Source organism: Quercus robur, chromosome 6 (genome assembly GCF_932294415.1).
Source record: "Quercus robur chromosome 6, dhQueRobu3.1, whole genome shotgun sequence".
NCBI classification, from domain to species: domain Eukaryota; kingdom Viridiplantae; phylum Streptophyta; class Magnoliopsida; order Fagales; family Fagaceae; genus Quercus; species Quercus robur.
The window spans coordinates 9,932,071-9,943,669 of NC_065539.1; the positions used below are offsets into that span (position 1 = coordinate 9,932,071).

An 11,599-nucleotide genomic window follows, 5' to 3' on the forward strand; every position below is an offset into this window, starting at 1 on the left:
TAAGTTTTAAACCACAGGTATGCAAAGTGAAACGAATCAAACCACAGGTGGGTTTACAATAATTTTCCCATATTTTTATTAATCTAAACAATGAATGCCTTAGAGCATTCACATCAATGTAACTATTTTGATATTTCAAAAAATTTATAGATAAAGACTAAAAAAAAATTCACGCATCAGTTTCACTAAACTAGTGCAAAAAACTTAGTGAGGATTAGTGCCATGCAAGATGTGGCAAGACACTTTCCTCGCCAAAAGCCAACAAATTATTTTTCTGTTTTCAACTCTCTCTCTCTCTCTCTCTCTCTCTCTCTCTCTTACTTCAAATCAAACCATCATGGCTGAGCTCCTCCTTTATGGGTTTGGATTTTTTGGCTAGGCTTGGCGTATGAGTCAGGTGGTTGGGTTGTGTTCGTTGCTATTACACTGCCATCGTCCACTGCCTGTGATGGTACCGTTGGTGGTGATTAACAAAAAATAACTCTACTCGGGAGATTTTGAAGTTCGGGTTTATACTTTGGGAGATTTTGAAATTTGGGATGTGGGTGTGATGGTGGAGGTTGTGGCTATTCTTGGAGCTAGTCATTGACGAGAAAATTCCCGTTTCTGAACCAAATTCCATGATGTAGATGATCTTCGCAAGGGGGGATATGAACTTAGAAAGTGCATTGGAAATGCAGGTGGCTGAGTAGCTTAGGTTTTTTTTTTGTTTTGTTTTTTTTATTTTTTTATTTTAGTGATTGAAAAGAGAGATAGTGATCTGAGGGAGAAAATAGATTTTTTTGGATCAATTTGGATAATGAATTGAGGAGATTAATGTGAATGCTCTTAGAGGCTACGATATGTTTAAATAGTAAAAAAAAACCTAAGGTTGCTAGTAAAAGGCCCACAAAACCCTAATTCACACTAATTGTGTGTTTGGAAAAAATTAAAAAGCCAACTTATTTTACTATTCAGATTATTTTTGCTACTATTGAGCTTATTTTTGTTACTATTCATGGGCCCCACTGCACTTTAAGGTACTATTCATGAGTCCTATTGTACTATTTCAACTAACTTTTACCTTTATCTACAGTATTTTTAGCAAAAAGTTTTCAGTTTCAACAAAATAAGTGGATCTTAAACAGACCCTAAGTATGTGTTTGGTTTCAAATTAAAAAGCCAATTTATTTTACTATTTAGCTTATTTTTGCTACTATTCATGAGCCCCACTGCATTTTTTGGTACTATTAATGAGTTCCACTGTACTACTTCAGCTAACTTTTACATTTATCTCCAGTACTTTTAGCGAAATGTTTTCAGTTTTAACAAAATAAACGAATCTCAAACAAACCTTAATCACGAAATTAGGTAGCAAAAAAGTAAATTTGACCAAAATTGACAAAATTTAGATAATTGCGAAATTAAAAATCTACCATCTCTAAGAGACGTCCTAGCACAAACAAAATCTTATTCTGACTTTTAAATTAAATTAAAAAAAAAAAACTTTTTCTTAAAATGGCAAAAACACAGATTTCAAGGGCTAAACAAAAGAAATTGCTCGAAAAGCAGCTTTGCTCCTAGTGTAGTTTCCCTTTATGTCACTAATTTTCATGCAATTTTGTCGCTGTCACTGATGATTTATACTCTTGCTTTTCTATTTCTTGGATTTTTTGTGTGTTTACTTATGGCAATCTCTCTATTAAAGGGAAGTATGTGCTGTCTCATCTACATCAAGAAGCCAATTTAAGTTGATATCTTTTTCCGCCACCTTTACTTCAAGCTTGGTGAGGAATTCCTTAATAGGCTCCCATAACTTGGCCCTCTCATCGTCACATACCACAAGCTTTAACTGTTGAAGATTCATTATTGATTCTGAAAATGGATTATGCAATCTCAAGCACCCTTTTATGTTGAGCACTTCTAATTTACACAACTCACCAATGTGTTTTGGCAACTTGCTAATGCTTAGACAATTAGATATGTCAAGAATGGTTAACTTATGGAGGCTTTTGATTGACTCTGGCAACTCTGACAAATCAGTACAAGACCTAAACCTTAGCACTTCTAAATTTATCAGCTTTCCAAATTCTTTAGGTAATGCAAACAACTTATGACAATTGGTGATGCTAAGTTTTTCTAGGTGGACAATATCACACAACCCAACAAGCAATTCCACTAGATCATTGCAATAGTCAATGCGTATCAATATTAGACTTGGCAACACATCTGAAACTTGGATAGTACAATTCTCAAAAGCCTTGCTAATATTACACATAAACAAGGATATTTTCTTCAAACTCTTCAATGGAACAAGGGTCTTGCAAAGGGAAGAAATTGAAACTTTCTCTAATTTGATTCTCTTTAAATTGTGTAGAGACCCCAAAAGTTGAAAATTACTTAGTTCAGCATGAAAGAAACCATAATTAGTGACTATCAAAAACTTGAGTTCATCCATTTTATCCACAAACTCAAGTAAGGTGTAATTCTTTGTCTGAAAACTCAGAACTAAAACCTCAACTTTGGGAGCTTGAATGTTGCACCAACTCCAAGAGAACGATTCATTTGCAAAAAGAATTGTATAAAGTGTGACAGGCAATCAATAATTTGTAGTTTACATAGTCTATGTGTGTACGTGTCTTTGTTAGAGAGAAAATGTGCCTACTAGTTGAAATAGATATTAAGTGAGCATTAATGAGTTGATGTTTTTGTTCTCTCCACCACTTTGGTAGATCGTTTTCACTTATGTTCATAATTAGTCTTTGTCTCTGTCCTATAAGCTCCTAGCTGCTCTGATGCAAAGCAAGCTCTCTAAGAACATCATGTTGTGTGACAAAGTCATCATTGTAATATTTGTGCACCTCACTTGCATCTTTTCTGGTGAATGGGAAAAATTAGAAGCTTAGGACGTATTCAAAATTTTCAGAGTTCACTTATGAAAAATATATGTTGTATTATCATCCAGTAAAATTAAGAATAAAATGACACAACCAATGGTAATAAACACTATTTTTTGTTTACAATTATTGAAATCAAATGTCTTCCAGACAAGCAGCGAAAAGATATAGACTAAGAAAAGTTGAAATCTCCCTCTTCTCATGGGTAGAGTGGTTGGAATCTCTAGGTTGGTATAAGTTTCTTTCTTTATAGCTCTTTGTAGTAATCACCTTTTCAATTGTAAGAAAAATCCTAAGTTAGCCAAACTTGTCGAATAAACCATAATAAATAATATTAATTTCCATTAGAAGTTAATCATAAGAGCTAGAACATATTACAACTAGCAAATAGTAGTAATCACATGAAAAAATCATAGTGCAAGACAATCATATTATAGAAATGAAAATCCAGCATACCTTGCCAACACAAGACTAGCTAGATTCAGAGTGGTGAGTTCTTGCAGATTGGCAATGGCATGGATACCATCTTCATCTAGTTCATATAATTATGCCCACATATCGATGAGGGCAACAACATAGATCCTTTGGTCTTCAGGAAATAAACCTAGGTCCATGAAACAATCTTTGATGAAGAACTTGTCATTTGGAAATTCTAGGCCTTTTTATAGTTGATCAACTAGCCCAATCTCAGAATTGCGAACAAATTGACTATTAGGCCATTTCAATAGTCTACTGTGCCATTCCTCTGCACACCGCCCACGCAGTGAGCTACCAATCACTTTAAGGGCCAGTGGGAACCCCCCACAGCCTTTTACTATCTGCAATTCAAAGAACCAACTAAACATAATTATTATTTGGAGGTCATGAGGGTTTTATTGGCCAAGGTTTTAATTATCTAAACAACACTCATTGTCCGGAAGTATGAAAGCATGGTTTTAATGACAAATTTTTTTTCCCTTCTTTTCAGTAAGTATTGGAGATAGTTGGGATGTTAGAAACAAAATAAGCAAAAGTAAATGCATGTGTGAGTGTAAGTATGGAAACATCATTTTGACAAGTATGTTTGGTATTATGCACCCATCCCCAAAAAAAAAAAAGAATATATATCTTTAGTCATGTATACATACCTTACCAAAAGGTAAAAGTACAAATAAAATTAGCATATTTCATGCACGTGCGCACACACATGTATATCATAGATTGAGAAATTACCTTTTTGATATCTTTTTCTGGAATGTTAGAGCTCTCATCTTGCAGGTCTACTGAGTGACAAAACAGAGTCATTGCATCTTTCTTATTTAGCGGTTTTAAGTTATATCTAAAATTTTAAATCTTGGAAAAGCAGTTCTTGAAGTAACGATAATCTTGTTGATAGGCCAAAAACGTATTGATCCCTTGTGATGAATTAATTGATTAATTAGTCAAGTTTGTTAATTAATCAAATTAACATGCAAAGCACGTGGTAGCACAAACAAATCACCAATAACTAAAGTATGCAGCGGAAAATAAATTGACACGGTGATTTTTTTACGAATGGGAAAAACCTACACGGCAAAAACCCCACCGAATGATTTTAAGGTCATCACTTCCGAGAATCCACTATTATCAAAACAAGCGGTTACAAGTAAAGGAATCCGAGCACCTTATACTAACCTACAGTTGAACCCTTATCACAATACCCAATTGGACTTGTTCTGTAGTGACAATCTCTCCTTGTAATGCATGGCTCCTAGTACGTGACTAACCAATTACGTGGATTCCAGTACGCAACTTAATCATCAACTTGAGAAGGATGTTGGCTGCAAAGTTCTTCTGTTTATCACTCAATGAAGATCATGAACTTGCTTGGTCACAAAACCCTATGATGTACAAAACACAATAGCTTCTTGAAGAGAATGAAGAACTAGGGCAAACTAGATTTCCGGTTACACTTTTCTTCACACTTGTGCAAATTGCTCTTGTGCAACTATGCATAACCTTTTATGGCTCTTAAAATAATCCTTATATATGTTTAGGGTTGTGAGAAAAGAAAGCCCAAACATATACTCAAAGATTGGATGAAAACAGAATTGAGAAATCTATTTTTCATAAACCTCGACAGATACCTATCTGTCGAGCAGCTATCAAGCCTTGGGCTGAAACAGCTTTCTTTAAATCTCGATAAATGCTAGTTGTTGAGCTTTAATGAGTAGCACTTTCACACTTGATTCTTGGACAGACTTGCATGGCTTTAATACTTGAACTTGAAACCTTGTTTCTTGAAGCATTAAACACATCCTAGATCTACCCAATTACAAGTAAAGTGCGTTTTGTCAAAATATTAGCCAATTACATAAAATAGTGACATATGTTCCTAACAAGTGAAACACATATGTCCTAACACTTGTAATTTGGAATATTGCACACAAACTTTTTAGGAAGGGATTCCTGCCAGACATCATCCAGGATCAACAATATAGGATTAGGTCCAATGTTTTCCAGCAACTGTGGCAATTGGTCGATTGCATTTTCTTCGCTTTGAATTTCAAACTTCAGCTGCAAACCCTTATGACTAAATAGGTTTTGTACAATGACCTTCACGTTGGGAGTTTTTGAAACTTTGACAAAGAGAATATTTTCCTTAAATGTGCCTATCCAAACACAATGTAGTTAGAAAGTTGCTATGGAAGCACATTTCATATCTCATAACATTACACAAAAACACAAAATGTCCAAGTCATATTAACATAATTCCCAATCTCAATCCGAGCAAAAAGTAATTTTCTGAGAGAAACCACCAATTGTGAAGATATGAGGATTGTTTTTCTTTTTTAAGCATCTTCTAATATGATATATTAATTAAAAAGGTAACAAAAATGATGACTTTAGATATATATTAATAGGATGGTGGAAAGGAATAAATGCGGATGACCCTAAGTACTTTGTTGAAATCTATAGTCAACCCCAAAATTTTGTGTTTTAGGTTGGGTTGTTGTTGTATCTCTTTTCTTTTACTGCTTTTCTAAGATAAAATATCCAAAAGTATGAAATATGCCAAAAACACAGCTATGATGATTGAAATTGCCAAAACAAAAGAATGAACATTATTAGCCACGACGTACCACATCTTACCTAATGAGACATAGAACTATTATTATTTTTTTCCAAACAGAAGTTCAATTTCACTTGGCAGAAACTCAAATTTTCATGTGTGAATGCAATACCATTATTCCAATTCCAAATATAACCAAACATATAACATTCAATCAATCAATAGATTCATATCAGGATTCAAAAAAATGAAAAAATTCTATATGTATTTTGTTGTTGGTACTCCCTAGCGGTTTAATATGAAGAGGATTTACATACTAGCACCATAAATAACTTCAACAATATGGAGAAAATACTTGGAAGTACCTTTAATTTTCTCATCCTGACAAAGCGTTTCCACCAACTTGGTTTTTCACATCCTCTAGGAGCAGTCAATAGAAGCAGCCGCAACTTCTCCTTCAATAGCAGCCGCACCTTCTCCTTCAATAGCAGCGTCTTCAACTCCCTTATTGGCATATCCAACCCAACTGTAAACTCCGTGCATTCACGAACCGCGCACGACACGAGCCTTGGTATCTCCCTATTCAGCAATATCTCCAGCATACGAATCATATTTTGACTATTTTCCAAAGTCATTAACCCATTCCTTGTGCACTGTGCTATCAAATCAAGCCAACAGAACCTGACGATTTCGTCGTCCAACTCTTTAAGTTTGGAAGAGTATTTGAATTTGGAAACGTAGTTCCAGCATCGGACTGTCAAGTGCTTGCGAACCAACTTCACTCCATCTTCCATATGGTCCTTGAATCTCTTTGTTTCCCTTTCTGGGAGATCAAGCTTTTCGCTTAATTCTACTATTTGGTCAACCATTGGAGCCAAACGATCTAACGTGGATTCAAGGCGTTCAAGAATGGGTTTGAACTGATGGACTTTGCTTACCGCATCCTTAACTGTTTCGCGTAGTGACGTAAACACCTGTCCAAATGATGCCCCAAGAAGAGGCCCTGCAACAAACGGAGCCATAACTTTGCTTCTTCTTCTTCTTCTTTTTTCTTTAGGATGATGATGAATGAGAATTTTATCCAAACAAATGAAAAGAGGGCCAAAATGGCCGAATACCACCTTTTTTGGAAATTTTTAGCAAAAAAACATTGTTTCAGAAATAAATGGCAAACTACCACTTTTTCCAAAACTCGAGTTTCAAAAACTCGAGTTCCTCATCAATTCTGCCATCGTGGCACTGTTGAGTTGGATTTATGTGATTAAAAAAAATTATGTGGTACTCGAGCTTGGTAAACTCAAGTACCATGCAACACAATACTCGAGTATACCAAGCTCGAGTACCTTTTATAAATAAAATGCAAAAAAAAAAATTACACAGTACTCGAGTTTGGTAACTCGAGTACTGTGTAATTTTTTTTTTTTTTTTTTTTTTTTTTTTTTTTTTTTTTTTTTTTTTCATTTGGGGATAAACAACAAATAAGCATAAAATAATAATAACTCTAAGTACAGCTGCTCTAGGTTGTTTAGTGCACCTAACTCTAAAAATAATAATAAAATTTTTAGACATGGAAATTGTAAAATATATATATATATATATATATATATATATATATATATATTTATATTAATATTGTATACTATGAAATAGTTATGAAAAGATATGTGGCATGCTATATGTAAAGTTTAAATAAAAGCAATATATACAGATTTTGGTTTAACAGCTACAAATCCAAGAAAGAATTAGAAATGTCCACTTTGTTTTTATCATCAACATCATCAGTTAGACGAGTGAAAACTAAATAATTTGTCCATAGTAAAATACATTTTTCCTATTTAGGTGGAATTTTATAACAAGAATGTCAACCAATTTAAAAGTAAATGCTTCTATTACAACTTTTTACTTGTTCCTTTTTTTTTTTCTAAAATCCAAAATCTGTACAATATGGTTTTCAAAAGCATGAAACAAACTTTCAATGTCTGAAACTTCTGCTTTTGTTACTTTCATGAGAAAGTGGTAAAGTAAACATGACAGCCATTTTTCGAGTTCCATTGGTCTTCAAATATGTGCATAAACTGATTGAGTTACAAAAGATCTCTATGTTCTTTTGAAGGCTATGGAATTTTAACAAGTGATTCCAAATCATTATAACTAGAATTGCAAGAGATGCAAAATTATTAAAGAGAATAATAAAGGATTGGAAAATGTAATACGAAATTTATTTTAAATTACAAAAGAATCACGTGTTGGAATGGTTCAAATGTTAAGGAACACAAGTTTAGTTTCATTTTTTTAAAAAGAAATCTCATGAAAAATATTTATAAAAAGTTTATAATAGGTTATGGTTTTCTAAAATTATGTTGGTAATGATTATCTTACTGTGTATATAAGAGTCTGAGCATTGTATAACTTACCTTTAGTAGTATACGATCCTTCCAAATTGTTTTCTCCAGTATTTGACCAAAATGGCCAAATACCACCTTTTTTTGGAAATTTTTAGCAAAAAAACACAGTTTCGGAAATAAATGGAAAACTACCACTTGGATTTGTGTGATTAAAAAAAATTATGTGGTACTCGAGTACCATGCAACACAATACTCGAGTATACCAAGCTCGAGTACCTTTTTATAAATAAAATGTAAAAAAAAAAAAAAAAAAAAAAAAAATTCTACAGTACTAAAGTTTACCAAACTCGAGTACCGTGTAAACTTTTTTTTTTTTTTGGGGGATAATCAACAAATAAACATAAAGATAAAAATAAGAAGTTTTTTTTTTTTTTTATGTTTTTATTTATGTAAATAGAAGCATTGTAAAATATAGAGATTTTAATTTTGAAATATGAATTTAATTTCTACATTAATTAAAATTGTTCATTGTTTTCTCATAAAAATTGTTCACTGTTTTCTGTATAAACAATTTATACGATTTTGCATAAAATTATTTTTTGTTCAGCATTATTTAAGAAATTGTTCGCTCTCTTTTTTGCATAAATTATTTTCTATTCACTATTTAAAAAATTATTCATTGTTTTCTCATAAAACACCTAGTAAAATCGTGTTTTCTTTTCAAGGCATTTACCATTAGGTGATTTATACGAATCATTCATTTTTCTTTAATGGAGTTTGTCCATTATTCATATGGTTACATATTTAAAAAAAAAAACACAAAAACCAAATAAGTGCAATAACTGCGCCAATGCTAAAAACAATTTATGCAGAAAAGAGTGAACAATTTTTATGAGAAAACAGTGAATAGTTTTAATTAATGCAAAAAACAGATTTTATGAATGCGGTAAGCAGCTTCGAAAATACAGTAAACATGATGTGTAGAGAGCAAATTTTATTAACGTAGAAACATATTTTATCAATGCGAAAAAACAAATTCGATTATTGTGAAATTTAAACATGAAAAAACATTCAGATTTGGCTTTTAAATTTAGAAAACATGATTTCACTAGGTGTTTTATGAGAAAACAGCGAATAATTTTTTAAATAGTGAACAGAAAATAATATACGCATAAAAGAGTGTGAACAATTTTTTAAATAATGCTGAACATGAAATAATTTTATGCAGAATGCTAGAAATAGTTTATGCAGAAAACAGTGAACAATTTTTATGAGAAAACAGTGAACAGTTTTAATTAATGCAAAAAACAAATTTTATGAATGCAGTAAGCAGCTTTGAATATACAGTAAATATGATGTGCAGAGAGAAAATTTTATTAATGTAGAAACAGATTTTATCAATGCAGAAAAATATATTCGATTATTGTGAAATTCAAACATGAAAAGAAAACACGATTTCACTAGGTGTTTTATGAGAAAACAACGAATAATTTTTTAAATAGTGAACAGAAAATAATTTATGCAAAAAAGAGAGTGAACAATTTCTTAAATAATGCTGAACAGAAAATAATTTTATGCAAAATCATAGAAATTGTTTATACAGAAAACAGTGAACAATTTTTATGAGTAAACAATGAACAATTTTAATTTATGTAGAAATTAAATTCATATTTCGAAATTAAAATCTCTATATTTTACAATGCTTCTATTTAAATAAATAAAAACATAAAAAAAGCTACTTATTTTTATCTTTATGTTTATTTGTTGATTATCCACAAACAAAAAAAAATAAAAAATAAAAAATTTACACAATACTCGAGTTTGGTAAACAATTTGGAAGGATCGTATATTACTAAAGGTAAGTTATGCAATGCTCAGACTCTTATATACATAGTAAGATAATCATTACCAACATAATTTTAGAAAACCATAACCTATTATAAACTTTTTATAAATATTTTTCATGAGATTTCTTTTTAAAAAAATGAAACTAAACTTGTGTTCCTTAACATTTGAACCATTCTAACACATGATTCTTTTGTAATTTAAAATAAATTCCGTATTACATTTTCCAATCCTTTATTATTCTCTTTAATAATTTTGCATCTCTTGCAATTCTAGTTATAATGATTTGGAATCACTTGTTAAAATTCCATAGCCTTCAAAAGAACATAGAGATCTTTTGTAACTCAATCAGTTTATGCACATATTTGAAGACCAATGGAACTCGAAAAATGGCTGTCATGTTTACTTTACCACTTTCTCATGAAAGTAACAAAAGCAGAAGTTTCAGACATTGAAAGTTTGTTTCATGCTTTTGAAAACCATATTGTACAAATTTTGGATTTTAGAAAAATAAATTAAAAAAAAAAAAAAAAAAAGGAACAAGTAAAAAGTCGTAATAGAAGCATTTACTTTTAAATTGGTTGACATTCTTGTTATAAAATTCCACCTAAATAGGAAAAATTATTTAGTTTTCACTCGTCTAACTGATGATGTTGATGATAAAAACAAAGTGGACATTTCTAATTCTTTCTTGGATTTGTAACTGTTAAACCAAAATCTGTATATATTGCTTTTATTTAAACTTTACATATAGCATGCCACATATCTTTCCGTAACTATTTCATAGTATACAATATTAATATATATATATATATATATATATATATATATATATATATTTTTTTTTTTTTACAATTTCCATGTCTAAAAATTTTATTATTATTTTTAGAGTTAGGTGCACTAAACAACCTAGAGCAGCTGTACTTGGAGTTATTATTATTTTATGTTTATTTGTTGTTTATCCCCAAACAAAAAAAAAAAATTTAAAAATTTACACAGTACTCGAGTTTACCAAACTCGAGTACTATGTAATTTTTTTTTTTTTTTTTTGCATTTTATTTATAAAAGGTACTCGAGCTTGGTATACTCGAGTATTGTGTTGCATGGTACTCGAGTTTACCAAGCTCGAGTACCACATAATTTTTTTTAATTGCATAAGTCCAACTCAGCAGTGCCACGGTGGCAGAATTGATAAGGAACTCGAGTTTCTGAAACTCGAGTTCTGGAAAAAGTGGTAGTTTGCCATTTATTTCCGAAACAGTGTTTTTTTGCTAAAAATTTCCAAAAAAGGTGGTATTTGGCCATTTTGGCCTGAAAAGAGGGCAAAAACAGTACAAAGATGGAAACCAGCTGAGATCTCAAACTCTTCAATTTCTTCTCAGTTTCTTTGCGCTGGTAAAAGTAAACGGAGCAAAAAATACAAAATATATAAAGTAAACTACTCATCGCAGATTGACTGACTGACACCGTTGAGTTGATTGTACATGGAAGCTCCTTATTTG

General features: G+C 31.4%; 1 pseudogene; it reads right to left on the minus strand.

Moving 5' to 3' along the window:
* Positions 1-1,681: 1,681 nt before the first annotated feature.
* On the minus strand, positions 1,682-6,929 carry LOC126689835 (probable disease resistance protein At5g66900; annotated as a pseudogene).
* Positions 6,930-11,599: the final 4,670 nt, after the last annotated feature.